Source organism: Ixodes scapularis, unplaced genomic scaffold (genome assembly GCF_016920785.2).
Source record: "Ixodes scapularis isolate PalLabHiFi unplaced genomic scaffold, ASM1692078v2 PGA_scaffold3__209_contigs__length_174095766, whole genome shotgun sequence".
In the NCBI taxonomy this organism is placed as follows: Eukaryota; Metazoa; Arthropoda; class Arachnida; order Ixodida; family Ixodidae; genus Ixodes; species Ixodes scapularis.
The window spans coordinates 80,031,890-80,048,768 of record NW_024609868.1 but is presented as its reverse complement, the minus strand read 5'-3'; the positions used below and the strand labels follow the sequence as shown (position 1 = coordinate 80,048,768).

Sequence of the window (16,879 nt, the reverse complement as noted above, 5' to 3'; positions counted from 1 at the left end):
CCCCCCCCCCCCCCCCTTTTTTTTTTTTTTTTCAAAATCCAGCCGATTCTATGACACACAGATGCATTTTAACCCTCCCTCCTCCCTTCTGCACTCCAAGTCATGAACATTTCAGCCACCTCAACCCCCTCTAACCCCCTCTCCCGAAAAAAAAAACAAAAAACTATCATGTGTGAAATCCTACGGCCTCGCGAGAGCCAGAAGGGGCAGCCACCGGGAATTTGCTCCAGAGCCCCTTCCTGCACAAATCGTTCAACTCGCGTTATAAGTAATATTTCGATACCTACATGAATCGCATACCACGAAAGATATCAGGCGGGCAGCTCTTTCAGATTATGTGACCGAAACGCCTAGCAGGTTTACACAAGAAAGCTTGTTCTCATTGCGTGCATCTGTCTTAGACCTCACAAGTCTGCAAACCGGCCTTTAAGCATTACAAATGTTTTCTCGTTCGTCGCGCATGTTGTCGATGAACCGTTCTACCGATATATCTATACCAACCAAGCGTGTGCCGGGTACCAAAGAAGCATGTGCATGCTAATGACATCTCTGGAAATGAAGCACCTAATGGACGAGGTTTCGGCGTCTTTTAACGCGTGTTTCTTAGGGTCGTAACATCAGGCGCTTCATTATCTTCGCGCTGTAAACTTGAAGAAGCGTCTGCCCATATTGAGGAGTTTCAGCGACGGTGTCACCGCCCTGGCGGCCGGTCGCTGAATGAGAACGTGGGGGATAGGTTCGCTGGGCGTTGGCTTTGTGTAAACGCGTTGGTCGCGAACGTAGGCTGATAAACTTCGACAGCAAGAATATTACGCGGCTCTAGTGTTCCGGTACGAGCAACGGAGATCACACGAACTGCTACGAACTGCTACGACTAGCTACGACCGCTACGACCACCCGCCGCAGCGATGCAGGCGTCGAAGGAGCGCAACCTGTGTACTATATACGCAGTCAGTCGCCGTCGCCCGACGCCGGTCGTTGGGCATTCAGGGCTTTTCGACCCGGGTTCTTCGCTTGTACTTGGAACCGAGTATTATTCCCTGTGCTTGTGTATGTGCTCAGTGGCTGGATATGGACCTCATAGAGCAAAGTTCTTCAGACTCGACAGCGACTCAAAGTTGACGGCGGAGGGGCTTGCAGCAACGCTTTCGGTTGGTGCATGGCAGAGCCGTATATGGTGCATGGGTGCGACGACTACACGGATAAATTTTTAAGATTGCTGCTAGCAAGGTGGGCCATAGTCGCTTTATGTTGACACGATTTTGAGTGTAAGTACTCCGTGCAAAGGCGCATCTATCGCGTTTCTAATCCACCTTTGTTTTTGTAGTTGTTTTTATCACGCACGACCGATTGAAAATGCTCCTGTACCGATCACGGGGTGAATGTCTTCGGCCTTGCATTGCGGAACGCCCAATAAAAAGTCATATTCGCTCAGCGAGAAAACTTTCCTTTCGAGTGACCTTCTTTGATTGATAATTTCGCCCGTACTTTAGTGCTTTAATCAACACGATCGATTAAGTTTGCTTCCCTAGTTAGGACATTTTAGTGCCACATGCGGCACTAATGCTTGGCACAATGTACGCTACTGGTGGTATTGTGAATTGGTTTACTTCCAAAGCTAACAGTGTGACAGGTGGGACCATTCAATTTGCTAAGAATGTGATGATATGGGAATGTCGTTGCATAACTAGCGTTTTACGTTTAAGATTGATAAGAAACATGCTCATGTGATGATGCATGTCTACAGCATAAGCTTTGCAGATTCAGAATGGATGTGCTACAGGCTATAGGCTCAAGACTTTGATGGACCAAATTGGTGATTACTCGGCAATAAATATTTTGGTGGAAAACTGCCCATTGACTCGGTGAGTTTTGATCGTGACCATTGGTGTGCTGTTGGCAAATTAGGTAATGGCACACCTTTTCCCTGACTATCTGGCTTCAAGGGACATTGCATGTAGATGTGCTTAAATATCTTTATTTCAAGGTTCAGTGGACCCCTCTGCATCATTACAGAAAGGCACTCTCAAGCCACAACAAACAGCAGTGAATATACAATGCATAATAACGGGCACCAGTGTCCAGGCAAAAAGTCCGCAGAAGCCAATTTGAGCTTAAAAATGTTTTTGTTTTGTTTAGATAGTTTGCATTTGGTGTATAATTCGATGGGCCCGATTTCCGCGCCCAGTGCATAGTCCGCCAAGCTGCTGCGTTGCGTCTTCGTGCTTTTTTTCCTGGGTGGCATTTTCTTGACACGTTCTTCGGCGAATGCTATTGAGCCTGAAGAACTGCTCTTGAGGCCCATATCCAGCCACTGAGCACACACAAGCACAGAAAATAACACTTGGTGCCAAGTACAAACGAAGCACCTGGGCGGAAAGCCGTGAATGCCAAACGAGCAGTGTCCGGTGACGGCGACTGACTGCGTTGCGCCCCTTCGATGCCTGCATCACTGCGGTGGGTGGTCGTAGCTAGTCGTAGCGAGATGATCTTCACTTCAAGCAAGAAATCTTGCCATACCATAGTCAAGATATGTGTGCAAGTGTTCGATGATGTGGGCTCTCTCACATTGGTGCAGTTGTCATCAAGAGAGGTACATAACAATGTTGAGTGTTTGAGGCTGAAACTATGACTCATACTTGTCTAAACCTAAATTTATCGGTCTGCGGCTACAAACATTTTCGTTGACGTTGCTTAGATCATGTAACCATTCGGGCCTCGAATTAAATGGTGTTGCGAACTTTTCGGTTGTGTATGAAAACCTATTTGCCCTAATAAAAGACATTTTGAAAAGGACACATGTCTTCTGCTGATGCATATCTTCCAATTTACAATGCAGAAGCAAACAGAAAATCAACTGCATACATCTACCACTTAGTATAAGCACCTTTTGCAATTCATTCTTGAGCACACCCAAATATCAGCTTAGGTTGCTCTTGTTTTAGAAGCTTTGCCCTGTTCTGTTAAAAGAAAACAGTTAAAAAGCTTTACCTTCGTTCTCCTCCTCGCATTTAATAGATTTGTATGTCAGCAGATCACACACAGCAGATACCACCGTGGCACATACAACTCGAATGACCGATGAGACTATTGCTATTACAATAAAGCTTTCCACAAGAGCCAAAACGAGGCTTGTAAGGGGTGCACAAGCACATCGAAATGAGATTGGCGCTTCCGGGGCTTGTTTACATTATGCGTAAAAACAGGACGATCGGCGACCAGCTGATCGCAATATAACACCAAGGATACCAATGTTTCGATACATAGAACACAGGATAAAGACCTCAATCGTCCCTTGTATGCTGTAGTTGTTATACTTTCCATCCAACCGCTTTTTAGCACAATTAATTAGAACAACCGAAGAGTTCCCAACACCTGTTAATACGAGGCCTGAATGGTTACATCATCTAAGCAACGTCAACGAAAATGTTTTTAGCCGCAGACCGATAAGTTTAGTTTTAGATAAAGTACGCGTCATAGTTTCAACGCGCGAACATTGTTGATAAGTACCTTTCTTTGGACCCGCGTACATTCGGTTCAACTTGATGACAGCTGCACCAGCCTGAGAGCTCACGTCGAACACTTCCACACGGGAGGCACTCACTTGATCGAATGACGTTTTAGCGAACGCCCACGTTTCATCGAACGACACTTTAGCGAATAGTCGGACGCCGCGAAGCGGCGTTTTCGGGTGGGCCAAGCGAGTTCATATTTTTGTAATGAGTTGCCGTAGACTGTCGCCGCGAAGCGGCGTAAAGCGCAGCGCGACGGATGGGTTAACGCGCGCCCCCGTTATTCGCTAAAACGACCATTCGCTCAAATGTCGCCGTTCGCTAAAATGTCATTCGCTCTTGTGATATGGATGATCGTCTTGCACGCGGCAACAAACAGAGAACGACACGCTTTGTTCTATTCATACGCTGCCGGTCTACGGGCGTCGCAAATCTATCCCCCTCTTGTCCGCCATGTTGGATCGATCGGAGCGCCCCCTATATTCGCTGAAACTCCTCAATAGAGAGCTGTTCTCTTTAGCCGATGCTTGGCCACCTTCTTGGGTCACGCTATTTATTTGTATTTCTTCCGTAATCACGTGTTGCCGGCATCGAGTACTACAACAAGTGGCACCAATCTAAGCAAAGGGACGTTGAGGGTATACTTCCTATCAGAAGGGACCAGATTGTACGTGGGATTCAAGACAGAGACATGGGGCCGTCTGGTCATGGGACGGTTAGTAATCCAGCGGTTTGGCAACGACGACGCCCCGCGACTTGCCCAACAGAACCGACCCCTCTCTTCGTGTTTGTAAACAACAAGGCGCGTTTCCTCGCGGACTGCAACAACACCGATCGACCTTGGGTGGCCCTTCCGCGCTCCGGAAGACTGGAGGGGCTTCCTAGGCTGGGCGTGTTGGCAGGGCTTGCCTGGGCCCTGGTAGTGTCCAGGCTCTCGCTCTCTTTCTCGGGCGGCGATTATCGCCGGCACTCTCGCGTGCTCTTCCGGCCGCCTGACTCGTTTGCACTCTGTAGTTTGCACAGGGTTGGGCCGAGCGAGCGCCACTTTTAGCGGCTCTTGTATGGGGGCGCCGTTGCGCCGCGGTGCATAGATGGCGCGTTTTACCGTTATCCGGATAGCGCCCGCAAATACGGGTATCGGGGCTGGCGATAAGGAGACTTTTTTGTGTTTTTGTTCCATCGTTACGGTTTCCTTGCTCAGATACGAGAGTGGATACACTTGTTCTACAATCTTAACTATATATGCCTGCACTCTCGTCCCTTCTCCGTCAGTTCTTTCGATATATGGCTTTCGGAGCCTCGAAGCTGCGCTGCTTTTCGCTGTGGATACTGCGGTCACTGAAAGAGTGAGAACGACAGGGAGGTCCCTCAGTTGTCCCGCCTCCAGCGCCAGCTTTCTACCTCCGATAACGCGTCTTGTGAGCCTGGGGCGGGCAGCCAATAATGCAGCTTGACGGGATCTCAGACCCCCTTCAAGCTGCTATTAGCAGCTTTTTGTCTGAGAGTCCCTCCAGCCACTGGAAAATTAACTAAATTGAAATTGAAATTGAAACGAGGCTGGAAGGCAACGAGCGCGTGCGAAAGAAACGCCCTGTCGTTCTCATCCTTTCAGTTGCTGCTAACGGTCAAGACCTTAAAAAATGCGTAGCTTTATCAAGGTAGCGCAACTTTCTTTTTTACATGTTTTTATTTGCCCTTCAGCGTAGGCATGGCTTTGTCGCACAGCTTCGCGGCTGTGCAGTGAAACCACCTAACAGTGTGAAGACGCGGCGTTACCGTTTGTAATGCGGCAGAACCTCCTCCCCCCCCCCCCCCCCCCCACACACACACACACACACGAATTAGGTTATTTAAAAGCAGCAAACGACCGTTACGGCAGTACTACCACTAGTGATAGAGAAACCAATAATGGGGCTGGCAACAGACACCATTTTAAGGTTGTTTAGAATTGACCGGAACACTCGTATACTACCGTCTCCAAGTATACAAATATGCACCATTCTGCCGGGTCAACACGTAGAACCACGAAGTGCTCGCGTACGTCTTAGCGGCGTATCTGAGTGTCGATATTGAAACACTCGCGTTGCAAGGAGCTCTTCCGCCGTCGAAACATCCCCGACGCCAGCCACGAAAAAGTCGCAGCGATAATCGATAAGGATAAAGATTTCCTTCGATAGCGGATATCGAATGACGCTCAACTTCCGGTAAATAAATTAGTGATATGCATCATCGGAATGTCGGCAAAAGAGCTGAATGAAAACTGCGCATGTGTGTATGCGTTTGTGTAGAAAAAGAAAAGGGGGGGGGGGGGGGGGGGGGGGGTGACGGAGAAACCTATGATGGAATGGGAGCTGTGAAACCAGCTTACTGAGCATGAACACGTAAACTTATTGTAACACTCCGGATGTAAGAAACTTTTCCGTCGGAACATTTCTGACGTCGGCCACTGAAAGTCACAGTGATAACCGATAAGGAGATTTCCTTCGATGGCGGCTATCGAATGACGTCCAACTTCCGGTAAATAAATTAGTGATATGCACCATCGGCGGAAGTTTTATGTTTGCCACATTTTTGCGCATGCGCACAGCATAAACACGCAGAGTTGCAGGAAGAAAAAAAAAGAAGAAGAAAACTGCACATATGTGTATGTATTCGTGTAAGGGGGGGGGGGGGGGGGTGAGGGCGTCTTTTTTGGGTGCTCCGCCTCCAGCATGCTCTCGCTGCCTTCCGCCGTGCTTTGGCTGCGCAAGCACGCTCGAGGTTCACCAGTCGCCGAAGCATTATCAAAGCTATAGGAAGCTCGCGCTGGAGGCGGGGCAACTGAAAGTAGTCTCTGCCGTTCTCATCTGGGCAGTCATAAAGCGGAGTGGTATACCCGTGCTCTCCATGAAAGCTCATACCAGTGGCGTCACTAGGGTCAGCGACACCCGGGGCGGTGGCAGGTGGTGACCCCCCCCTCCCCTCGTGGCCTGCCGCGACACCCCCCGGAGCGCTGCACCCGGGGCACCCCCCGTTTCTGACGCCGCTGGCTCATACCAATCATTCGCAACCTGTTCGATACTCAAGTCTGAACATATGCGCTTGGTGTTAATGACCTCGAAAGGAATTGAATGTGCGGTAACATCCATAGCGGCCCGATACGATGCTCCAACCTGTTTCTTTCGACGCAGTTAAACAAGAAAAATAAGAATATATAATTACGCTCTCAGATTACGCAGCACAATCGTCGTTCTTCGCGCGCCTAAGAACGTTGTTTTTGCCCACCACTCCCGGCTTTTTTTTTTTTTTTTTTTTTGCGTCAAAGGCTGCGTGTTGTTGTTGAGCGCTCGCTCCGCGGGCATTCGTTGTCGACGTTGCTGACGTTATCGCCGGCTCGCATACATTGTTCCCCGGCGCGCTCCGTTGACGCGCGATGCGGGGGGCGCGCTTCCGTGCACGCTTCGTGGCCGACGCCGCTGGAGCACGTAGCGTTCGACTACGGTGCCTGAGAACGCGCGTCTTCGAATGGCGTGTTCACCCCGACAGATCCCGCGCCCGTGCATCGAGAGCGGGCCCGAAGAGGCAACGAATTGCGTCATAGGAGCCCGCGTATGTCGTGCTGTTCGGAAGGTCGCGACCCTGGCGGTAGGCCGTACAAGTACTGGCGCAAAGGGTGAACGCATGCGGTGGTCGGTGCCGTCGCGACGTCCCATCTCGCGTTTGCTTCAGTTTATGTTCTGCTGCAGAGCGAGCTGCAGCAGAACGGGCGTCTGCCGTGCCATCGCCAGGGACACGGCAGGCAAAAGTGCGAAACTTTTATGAAGTCATCGGGCGGAAATCGAGGGACCATTTTTCAGAATGCGCTAAACGCGCACCAGTCGGAGGAGACGCGCTGCGGGAAGCGCAGTTCAACGTCTGTGCCGCGCGCGCGCGCAAACACACGCACACACACACTCCTGCCCGTGGATAAACTGCGCCTAACGTCCACGGTATACGCAGTGTGGCGGCCCTGGCGGAAAACAACAACAAAACAAGAGGGTGTTGCGCGGAGCCAAGAAAACATCCGACGTGGAGATAGGTAAATTAGAGAGGGCCTTGAGCGCGACCGCGCCGTGATAAGGGTTCCCACGGGGTGAAATAGGCTTACACTTGTTGACATGGCTCGCGTTCCATCGCGTGAAGATCCGTTGATTCGCTCGAGTTACAAATCAAAATCTTTTATCTAAGTTGTTTTTGTTTTTTTTTGGAGAGAAGGTAATGAAGTTGATAACAAAAAAAGGGCTTGTTCCGCCCGCAAAAGTGGTTCTCTGGCATGCGTATGCGTAGGTGCCCCACAGCAGCCCTTATACGCGCTATAATTTGTATCAACGCTGGACGGTGGGGAGTGTCTGTTCTCTGGCGTGACCTACACGCAGTCTTTCGTCGCAGAGGTTTGGAACTACAGACGAGCTTAATTTCTACCCGGGGTGGCATTCATAGTTTGGCTACATCATACACTGCAGTTTCGCGCCTAGGGCCGTGACCTTGACGCTATAACCGCATGTGTTTAACGATAGCGGTCATTCTGTTTTCTTTATTTGCGTCCGTTCAGTGAGTCGTGACGTTCAGTCAGAGTCAGATTGGGCGGGCGCATATTTCGACCTCGTTATTTTAGGCTGCCACCGAATGAGGCGTGACTTCTCCCTCTCCGTCGTAGAGAGGCACAGTCCGGTCCGGCCAGTGCAGTATGCGACTGCTAGCCCAGTGTCTTTAACGTGCATCACGCAGGAATGGTTACACGACCGCACTTCAGTGCAATGCCCGTACGTATGGGAACCGTTATGGACATGGGTGGAAAAAGTTTAGAGAGGAAAAGAGCGAGAAAGATGAAGAGAGGTAAGGCCATCAATATAAGAGGACGGACTTGCTTACCGTTTAGGCTGTGAGCATTCATCGTCCACAAACTGTGCTTATAAAAAACGACGAGCATTGAGAGCGACCGTATGAGACAAAGCACGGCTTACAGTCCGGGTGGATTCGTGATTACGACCCATTTCTTCGGGTAACTTGCGTTATGAACGTATCGCAAATAAATGCCAGACCTATAACTCAGTCACCACGTGAAGGACAAAAGTTACAAATAAACGGAACATATAAAACAAATGAAATTTACAAATAAACAAAAAATATAAAACAAATATTAAAAAAAAAAAAAAACGCAACAAAGGAAATTTTGTCAGCTGTTTGAGGCCAACTTATGACGTCCTTGATTTCAGTAGAGATGAACATGACGGTCTATGAGGAATAGTGCAGAGTGTCTTTCCGTTCCCTGACGCCTCTAGCGTAATGCGAGTTCCCGCATACGAAGATCGGAACTGCATGAGCGCGTTGTGATCGAAAGGCACGCCCTGTCGTTCCCAACTAAGCCAGCGTATCATCATGCCCCAACAAAGAACAGCGTTTTGCCTTGTTCACCTGATGCGAGGAATCCAACAAATTCGGCCACAACGAAGGCTTGGTTTCACAGGGAGAAAACATGATGCTCAAGAAATGCACGGACACGAGTTGGAGGAGAAGAAAAAAACGAGGGCCGGCAGTGACTACCTGTCCTGCATAGATATACGGTACTCAGGCCAAGATTGAGCGCCATCTTTATGTCTACGCTGGCACCGTAATTGTCTCCACACCTTTTAGATAAAAAAAAAAAAAAAAAAGGCGGCCCTCTGTCTCGTAATGATTAGTACGCTTTATTATCAAGGTTTATCAAATGTACGCGGGGAATGCGCAGCGAGATAGCACGAACGGGGCTTTGAGAAAGTAATCATGTCTTATCCTCGCGGCTTTTCGTTCCTTTGAGTCACCCATCGCATATCACGATAAAAAGGACAGTTTAATGGCGCACATTTGCTATTATGTTCTCTGGCACCGCTTTTGTCTTCTGTCCTATAAAAAAAAATGCTATCTGCGAAATCCTATTCGCGCGCTATCTGAACCCCGTATTGATATCTCTGTAAAAGAAACCTCCACATTCTTTTTTTTTTTTTTTTTTTGCGTGAAAGGTTGTCTTTTTGGTTTACATCTTTTTAACCACTGATGGTTATCTCCGTCTCTTACATACAATTAAATGTTTCAAAAAGACTCGGGGCAGTACGACAGCTAACCCGGGTTCTTTACCGTTCATCACGCCGGTTCAAAATCGCAACGTCATGATGCTCGTTATGTTTCTGTATGTTCTTCATAACATATCATGTATCCGTATAGGGAAGGCCCAGGGACTTGCGCTTTTAGTATGTAGGTTTGGGGATGTATGCGTGCGTGCCCTGTTCACGGACATATGCCGACCTGCGCGCACACTCATGACGCTGGCACGCCACCAAACCTGGCATGTTGTTGTTTCTTCTGAGCGCGCCTTACGCTTGTCAACTTAATAAGATAGTTCCTGATTTTGAGACACGAATCAGAAAGATCAACGTTATTTGTTGTGGCAAACTGTGTGGGGCTGATTTCGTCTCCGATCGCAATATTTTCTTTTATGGGGGTCATCATCCCACTGCTCCTCTTCCCACGCGCATCTTATTTGCAAGTGGTTTGGCCTTAGCGTAGATCTCTTCAAACGAGTCTTCGTTCACGCGCTTGCAGAAATCCCACGTTGCGAAGGTGATATAATCGAATGCGCCTCTGAAACTGCCTGGATAATATAGAGCTATACCTTCGAGTGACGGACGGTTCGAGAGTCTACGCCCGCCTTATTTCGGCGCGCGGTTCGAGGTTCAGCCTGGATCCCACTTGCAAAGGTGCATAAAAGCCGCCATGAAGAAATAGGCGCTAGAGACGCTTGAAACACGCGCCAGATTGAGCTGCCATTGCCGACCTTCTCTTGTCTTAACGAGATGCCGAGCCACTGAGGGGGTCGTTGACGAGTCTCCACAAGGACCTATGAGAGAAGGACAGAGTAGCTCCTGAAGTGACAATAACGTGTCCTGCTGTGGCAATGATGAAGTGAACCGAACGGAATAAGAGGAAAGCAAAAACTGAAGGTCGGTTAGCTGCCTGAGAGCGTGTATATACGAAAGATTTCGAACAGGAGGCGCTGCGTACTGGATGATTTCGCCCATATACCTATAAGGACGAGCCCCGCTATAGCAGACGAAGTGTCTGACGATTCCCGATTTTGCGTTTTTTCGAAGAGGGTACAAGATATGCCGTTCGCTCATCACCTCAAGCGGCAGCCGTCAGGGGTGCGTGGCGTAACCTTAATGATTCGCCTCGGAAAAAGAGATAGGGTAGTTAGTATACGCGCCCACAACTCCACGCGGGGCGTGCGGCTTCGCATAGAATTCCGGAGAAAAGCTCACCGGAGAAAAGCTCACCGCAAAACCGCCGGATGCGGAGAAAAGCTCACCGGCCATTGAGCGTATGCGGAGAAAAGCTCACCGATTTTTTTCTTCTTTTTATATGGAGGCTGTTGGATCATGCGTAACATATATCAATTTGTTATCATTAAACTTCGTCAGCTTTGTAAAAAAGAAAATGTCATTTTTTGTATGATTTGTTAACCTTATTGGGTATATTGCTCCCAAATTAATATTTGCGGGCGAGTGTTTTCTGTGGCTTACTCTGTAGGCAACGAAAGCCCAACCGAACTTGAAGAACAGGAAAAAGTTCTAAAACTTAATAATGTCTGCCTAAAACCTAAAAATCAAAACTGTAAATGCCAAAAATCCGAAAGTGCATGCGCAACAACGCGATGCCTGAAATTCTTTTTTAAGCTTTTGTTAACCTTTGAAAATAGGACAAATCAGTCAGTAGGATATCGACACTTTTTCATTTCACAGAGAAGCACGTTTTCTGGCCTTTCGTACTGGTGTTTCCACACGTTGCCTTTGTGTGATAGTGCCCTCCTACGGCGAGCCACCCATGACCTTCGGAGCTCCACACTGGCACCGTTGTTACTCGTGACCTATATAAGAAATAGTCTTGTGTAAGGTAGCGAATAGGGCGAGTTGGTAAACGTTATACATGATAAAAACCGCTCAAACGACGACGACGGAGTGAAGACAACAAACCCGACAGGACGAATCTGTTCTCGCAACTAAAGTTTTGTTAGTGAAATTAATGGAAAAAGAAACAGCGTAGCCGACACTGATTACATAAAAAAACACCTACTTATCTATTAGGCACTACACACTATTTAAAACTGAAACGGTTCACACACCGCTATTCGTATATTAGCTCGCAAAAAACAAACATCTTTATTTGACAGAGCTACCGACGGCACCCTGCCAGTTGTCGATGAATTGTTTTTTTACCTGTGTACGATGTTCTGATTTTATACCCTCGCGGCTTCATTAACATACAAAATGGGTGATGACTAACTTCTGATGAATTAGTAAATATGCCCAATGAACTTTAAGAATATTGCAAAAAAGTGGACATATTTTTAATGAAGTGACGAATGCGAATTATGTTAAATTACAACGTTTGACGCAGTTAAAAAAAAAAAAAAAGAACTGTGAGCTTTTTTCCGCATTCGCTCAAAGGCCCGTGAGCTTTTCTCCGCATCTGCCGGTTTTGCGGTGAGCTTTTCTCCGGTGAGCTTATCTCAGGTGAGCTTTTCTCCGGTAAGCTTTTCTCTGGTGAGCTTTTCTGCGCCGCTGTTCGCCCTTATCGCGTCGCTTTGCCACAGCGCGTGCGCGAGACCGGAGGAGGACAACGCCCCTTTTCCGGCTTCTGAGTTCTGCGTGGGCGTAGCTTGTACATTTGTTTTTTCTATCTTTGCTTCCTCACTACCTTTGACCCTGACCACGCTCGAGAGAGAGGCGGAAAACGTGGCCGCTGCAGCGCGTCGTAGCGGGCTTCTCGTTGCAGCGGCGTTGTGGAGGCTCGCCGCTACAGCACGCGCGGTCGGTGCACGGTAACGGACTCTGTTATGGCAGTCGGTGAATGCCACTTGTTTCTGGCTGAGCATTACGCCTCATGAGTTGCTTGCGCCATTAGCGTTTGAAAGTTCAGAGCTGTGCTACCCTACTTTGCAAAAGCTTCGCCGTCAGCGCGCTTGGCTCTCGTTTGCCGAAGTTGGAAGCATGATGCCTTAATTTAGAATGTTTTATCGCACGCTGAACTGTTAGTGTTTTCTTTTGTACCTAAAGAGTGGAGTCTGTATTGTATGGTTTAGTATACCCTATATCTGAGTGGAGTCTGTAGCGTATTATTTAATAGACTCTATATCGCGATGTGACAGCTTTCGCTCTAAAAAAAAACTTAGTTCTCTGAGGTTTTTGGTAAGTGTCAAATGTGACAACCGCATTACTATTTTGCTAGGTGTGTGCACTGCTAATGTTTCAAAGACGTTATCTTCCTACGCTGTCAAGAGACACTATCAGCCGAATTCAGATGGGGCTATGAGAACTTGTCGAAAGACATATGATGGACATTTTAGCTTCGAGAATTTTTCAATTAACTCTTACTCCGTCTTTATGCAAGGTAGCTGCACCGCACGAGAGCAACGTATGCATATCCGCCTGTACGCATGTCTATATACGTTGTACCGTGTAAGCAGCTAACTCCAACAACCAGGTGAAATGCACGCCTTTTGATGCGGAAATTTCGCGTATCTCCTAAATTTCGCGCACCTCCTAATTGAGAAGATTATCGTTTAAAGAGCTTCAATTCTAGTGTACATATATAGGCAGTTATTTGCGCTCTCTGGACAACGAGTGTCCTCTTTTCCGTCAGCGCATCCACGACTTTAAAAATGCACTGAGTGTACGTCATTCAGACGACTATAGTTCTGTGAGCCTGCTCGAAGACGTGGACGCTTTCTCTACAACAACAACAACGACGACGACGGTTTTATCTCCGACATCACCTCGTCGTCAGGTGAACATCACTGTAGGAAATAGTGGAGAGGCGACGTGACATACGCGACAAACCCTTCGACCCATGTGGCGCTATTATCACCAGAGACGGATATTGTTTGCCGTCTCGTATGGTGATTGTTTTGCGATAGTGAATCGGTGATTTGATACGTGCAGAGCTAGTCCTTTTCCGGTATCAACAACAACGACGACGACGGTTTTTATCTCCGAAATCACCTCGTCGTCGCGTAAACATCCGCGTCCGCCCAAACAGCTATGCAGTCTTCTCCGCGGTACCACAACTCCCCGTGATGAATGAACGCACTAGTCGCGTTCTACCACCAACCGTTACTGTCAAAACTACGTAAAAAAAGACATACAGAAAGCAACGGAACACTCACCGAACGTGAGGGAAGTTCTCATGGTCACGCACGGTCACGTGGACGCTTCCTCCACCGCGCGACAATTTCCCAGTGAACAACAATCGCAGCGTATCCAAGACGTGTGAAGCAGTGGTCAGCTCGTTGTGCAGCTCTTATTTCGAAGTAGGGAAACAAAAGTGCGTTCTCCTTCTCCAAAGACAACCGACGCGTGCTCGTGCACCACTCTGCAAGTCAGCCGGAGCTGGACGCGGGTCAAGACCGGGGCAGGTTCAGGACTCGTAGGAGTTTCGTAAGCGTGGATCGGACGATGTGCGAAGGAGCTATCTCCGGGAGCGGCTCCGACGAAACTGCGGCCTCCGACGGGAGTGCGGCGGGCTTTTTGGCCGCGCCGCAGCCGCCGCCACAGCAACAGTGACGACGCCCGCGCGGGGAGAGGCCGGCGGAGCCCGTGCGGCCGCCGACTTGTCTGGGCGGTCGGACCGCTTCCTCCGCGCGCTCCTGACGCGCCGAAAGGGAACGCGTGCAAGGAGCGGCTCGTTGCGTGTGCATTCGAGGCCCCTGAATCGCCGCCGCCGCCTTCGCCCAGTTCCAGCGCGTGCTCTTGGAGTACGCACCGCAGCGAGTGACACCTTCGACTTCCGCTTGAGCCTCCGATTGCTGGAGGCGCACAGAAATCTGCAAGAGCTTAAAACTCGATGACATTGGAGAGTCGCTTCTCTGCACGCATCCGGCGGACTTCGAGGTTCCGGGAGGGAATTTGTGCCGCCGTGTTAGCCAAATTATTTCTTTCCCGTCGAGGAACGGGCAAATCGCGAGGACGTAGACATTGTTTTCAGGTGGAAACACACTAGTTTGCAGACATCTCACGTTCGCACCAGGTTTGATGGTGGCTGCCAAAATCGGATTTGGATGCCCTACGCCAAGTTCAGGGCTTTCTTCGTCTCGGCCTTTCTCTTTCTTTCTCTCTCTCACCCACAATAAAGTTTGGTCGTACTTATGAAGTGAAGAGTAGCCTACTGCTAAAGCCGGCCGGAGATAGTTCTGTGACAAAGCCACAATTTCCCGTACACATGCACCATCTTGTACTATGACGACGGCCCGGCGTACACGTTTCCGCATGTGTTCACCGTCTAGATATTCCAAGACCTCCCGGTATGAAGCAACTCGTCGTTTTTGAAGTTCGCCATCCCCAAAGCCGTCTTTGCCCGCTACGCCGATGCGAGGCAGTGAAGTGCACTCCACGAAATCCTGCTGTCACCCGGAGCGCCCTTCGCAGTCGCTCCTCCGATCTCTTGACGCAATGGCCGTGGGAGGATTATTTCACCGCCGCACTCCTACGTGTTGTACAGGAACAGCAGCTTCAGCGCGTGTAGCTGTCGGAAGTCTGCGACGTTGTAATGCGCCCGCTACGTGTTTGTTATGGCATGCGCGTTAAGCCGGGTTCATACTGCTTAAGTCGGGGTCACACTGCTTATACACCATACAAAAAAAGACAGTCAGCGAAGAGATTCGGACGGAAGTCACTGCGAGACTTATGCTTCGAATGCCGCATGGCAATGAGTCCAAGCAGGAAACTTTGCAGTCGGCATTCGAACCACGGATATTGTGGTTACTCGTGGTCGCAAACTGTCCGTGTACTAACCATAAAGCAACTAGGTAATTTTAACTCAAAAGGCACACCGCGTAGATGTCGAGTGCAACATAAATGCTGCCCGAATGTTTATCTAGCTTGCTATTAATTCAGAACACGAAGTAATTGACCCAGCACTCTTTCCCTCTGCTTTCTTTGAAGGGCACAACGACTCGCATCATCTTATTTCATTTCTCAATAAATAAGTCCCCAAATTCAAGCTGATAGAACGTGTCTCGATATAAAATTAAGTAAATAGGCAACGAGAACCGTAATTACAAGTATAATTTAATACGTTTGTTATAGCGTGGCGTTTCAATCTCATACGGATAGACGATGGTAGTCATCAACTGACTTTTTGTAGTTTCAATCGCTGATTTACTAACCCCTTTCTACAGATTAACACCCCTCTTTTACGGGAACTTTAAAGAACTTCAGAACGAACTATTTTAATGAATCGGCGTGCGCTGGTTCGCTGATTTGTCCTGAAGGCTTTTTAAGTGCCCGTAAAACACAAATATAAAACACGCTTTTTTTTCCTTCTCTCTATAAGTATAATATCGCGCAAAACCTTTCAACGCGAATCATTGTGACCCACGGAAAGAACCATCGAGAAACGATGTAGCACAGACGTATAAGATGTTTCGTTGTGTCAAAGAGAAGAAGATTCTGCCATTAACTGTTGACAGTGGTGGAACCAGCAGGACACAAGGGAGATCTGAAACTCCAACTAACTCCTTCGAACGAGGTCTTGGGCTCAGAATGCCGATCACACCCGGAAGACAGTCGACGGGTCAACGGCGAAACGCGCGGGCCACACTCCACGAAACACGCTCTGCCGTGCCGACCGTCCCCTGCCATGCAGACCGACAAGGAGGCGAGCCACGGCTTTGGACGTGTTCCAAGAAGCTAGGGCCGTTGGACAGGAGCCACTTTGAGCGATCCCGCCTTTAGTCCCGCCGGGAGAATTTCACGCGTCTCCGGGTCCCGGGAACACCTGTCGCTGGGGTGTCTTGGACTCTGACCGACAGCAGCACTCCCGTTCTCCGGGGCTGTTGTCCTGTGCGCGGTTGGCCCCCTGCTGGTCCTCGTTGTGGGAAGGCCAATGTGTAGCAATGCGCTACTTGAGTGTGATTCTGTTCCCCCGCTTTTGTTTGTGCAGCCAAGGTGGCTAGACGCCTTTTAGTACTTCCAAAAGAATCTTCCTACGCAATGGTTTTAATCTTGATTTCTCAGAATGCTCAAATACCATGGTTCTATTGCAACATAAGTATTGCTGAATCGGTCTCGTTCCCGGATTCCTACAGAGAGAAATAGCGTCACTACGCTACTCATTACGAGCGCACCAGTTTTTTGACGTCAAAGGAAAATGAGATAAGAGCGAACGAACAATAAATATGTAGCATGAAGACAACACAACCACATCTTTCTGAAAGATGTGGTTGTGTCGTTTCGTCCTATATGTTTATTTCTTCAATCTTGACCCGCACCAACACGCTCTTCGTCTATTAATAAGAAGAAGGGAAGTAACCAAAAACG

General features: G+C 48.8%; 1 protein-coding gene across 5 annotated transcripts in view; it reads right to left on the bottom strand.

Moving 5' to 3' along the window:
* The window catches only part of LOC8051690, a 224,587-nt gene that overhangs the window by 18,008 nt on the left and 189,700 nt on the right, over positions 1 to 16,879 (bottom strand). For 2 of the 5 annotated variants that reach the window (XM_040498673.2, XM_029986202.4), the window contains exon 1: positions 13,729 to 14,164. The exons of the other annotated variants lie outside the window; for them this stretch is intronic. The gene's annotated coding sequence lies outside the window, so the exon portion shown is untranslated. Of the gene's footprint in view, positions 1 to 13,728; positions 14,165 to 16,879 lie in introns of those variants that run through there. 5 annotated transcript variants of the gene reach the window in all.